General features: G+C 35.7%; 1 protein-coding gene across 4 annotated transcripts in view; it reads right to left on the bottom strand.

Annotated features, from left to right (window-relative positions):
• The window catches only part of LOC122255969 (uncharacterized), a 14,232-nt gene that overhangs the window by 11,250 nt on the left and 482 nt on the right, over positions 1–2,500 (bottom strand). Inside the window, exon 1 of one of the 4 annotated variants that reach the window (XM_043020367.2) lies at positions 2,338–2,500. This exon is cut by the window's right edge and continues 226 nt beyond it. The exons of the other annotated variants lie outside the window; for them this stretch is intronic. The gene's annotated coding sequence lies outside the window, so the exon portion shown is untranslated. The remainder of the gene's footprint in view (positions 1–2,337) is intronic. 4 annotated transcript variants of the gene reach the window in all.

Below are 2,500 nucleotides of genomic sequence, written 5' to 3'. Positions count from 1 at the left end.
ATTTAAGTCTATGATGAGCAATCTATATTTTCTGCTTCACTCTTTCTCTTACTCTTTTAATATCATTCTTTCCTCAGTTATTCTTTTCATCTACTTCACTCCTTTATTAATCTTTTATCTTCTATATGAATATTTCAAAATTGAATAACCTTGATTAATCCCAACAAAAAGGAAAATGTATTCTAGGTATACAATTATTAACATAACCCCAATATGTACCACCTGTAGTACATTTCAAACTTGCAATACCCATCAAATATAACACCTATGATACATTAATGATTTACCTTCCTCCATTATGTAAAAATCAGTAACAGATTTATCATATGAAATTTTAATGAGAAGATATACATGCAAGTATGAAAACTGTATTCCACTGAAAGACTCTGACTCATAACTCAATGGAAATTTTTATATGCCCAAAATACTTTTATTTTATTTATAACTTAATAAACAAAATGCAGTATCTTTTCAAATTCAACTGCATATCAAAATATTATACAACAAAAATAACCATTCAAAAAGAATGACCATAGGTTTCATGACCACAGACACCCCACGAGGCATTGCTAAACAGCTTGGGCTGATGCGTCACCATGTGCGCCACAAGCAAACCCTACACTTTTATCTTTGTAATATAAAGCATTTGAGGAATAAGTACCCACATCTTTGTTCAAATGTTGCCACAACAATGAATGTTACCAAGCAGGAATGGTAATGGAACTACAAAGGAGTTCCAATAATGCTCTTTGGCACTGAAAGTATTAACCTGGTCAGTATCATTTACATAAGGATGGCCAGATTTGCAGACCAGATGCTTCGCCGGGGTTTATATGCACCAAGACAAGCTCGTCTGCATCAGCAAGTGCTGACTCATGAGTATGTGCCAACGAGTGTTGACCCGATCTGAGCTTGGTACTTACCCACCACAATGCCCAGTCACAACAGTGAACGCCAGGCGACAGTGGAAACTATTGAGTTTGGACAGGGTTTGATCTGCTAACCATGGGGATGTGAGGCCAGCATGCTATCCTAGCAGCTCTTATTTACATATTCTACCTATAAGGCATTCAATTATACTTCATGTACTACCAAAAGTTAAACAGTATATGTAAATGTTTCATACTATCAAAATACTCATATACAAAAGGAGGGCCATCTGCATGAGAGTAGAAGAAATAAGGAATAGCCCCCATTTTATAAAAGGTGGTAAGTAATCTAAAATCTCTCCAATATCTCATGAATGATACCATCTATAATATTGGTATCTATTGGACCTAAATGCCCTGCCTACATATGTTTTCATTGATTTACTTTGCAGGAGGCCTCTAGCTCATTACTTTAGCCTAAGTAGTTACTGGAAGCGTAACGGCACAAACTTTGTGTGTATTTTTGTCAAAAATCACCTGCCACATCAGGTAAGTTATGAAAGAGAAGAAACGCCAAAAAAGAATAAGATCTCATTCAGGGCATTTACAACATATATACCATTTTATCATTCACTAATGATAGAATGAGTATGAGTAATTTAATGTTTTTGCCAAATAAGTCTTGAGTAAATTTTACATTCACGATGCAATTTTTCAATAAGGAAAATGAAATCACTATGATTTGCCGGGCAATCTAAGGGAAGTGCTTACTGGTTGCTGTCTCTATAGTAACAGATAAGTAAGACACAAATATATCAGTGCAGGATGAAAGACGAAGAACCTAATCTAAAACTAGCGCTCAACCCTACTATATAATCAAAGATTGTGGGTATAGGGGTGGAATTGGGGGTAGAATCCACTACAAATCAGTAGTAGAGGAATCCATTGATACTACTATTGTGTTACTTAGTAACACGGCACTATTCAGAAAGTTATTGGTTAAGTTATTTTTGTTAATTACAATATGGTCAATTGATAACATACTTTGCTGGGTAGTCTATTCATACTAATCCCCTTTGTTACAAATTCACAACCGTTTATATCAATATTTAGAAATAATTTCATTAATTACTACTTCTCCCATACATGGCAAAATGTTTATGGTAAATAGAATTATATTCCTGAAACATGACTTCCATGTCATAAAGGAGAGAAAGCTGATGAAAATTTTACTGCAAGGCTGCCAAAAGAACTTAGAGGCAAAGGAGACAGTTTACCAAGCCAATCTTCACCTCGAACTGATCAAACATTTCCACATGCTATCATGCTCTTTCTGCCCTCTACTGCCCCTGCCACTAACATGCTGTTTCTTGCATATTGTTACAAGATTAATCTTGTTTCATGACTGATTACTTAAAACAGATGGATGCCTGTCTACAAGGCCAAGGAAATTATCACACTGTATTACATGTATCTGATGTATGTTTTGTTTGCAAAGCAAGGGTACAGAATGTCAGTAGTTATCATCATTGCTCCGATGGGTTGAAACCCTTGATATTACACTAGGAGTGTTTTTGCGATACGTGTGCTATCTCATGGCATTTCTGAGGCATCCCTCGAGCCCTTCCCTC

The sequence above is a fragment of the Penaeus japonicus genome, unplaced genomic scaffold (genome assembly GCF_977035675.1).
Source record: "Penaeus japonicus unplaced genomic scaffold, GWHDUDI00000001_assembly GWHDUDI00000027, whole genome shotgun sequence".
In the NCBI taxonomy this organism is placed as follows: Eukaryota; Metazoa; Arthropoda; class Malacostraca; order Decapoda; family Penaeidae; genus Penaeus; species Penaeus japonicus.
This window is presented reverse-complemented; position numbering and strand designations above follow the sequence as displayed.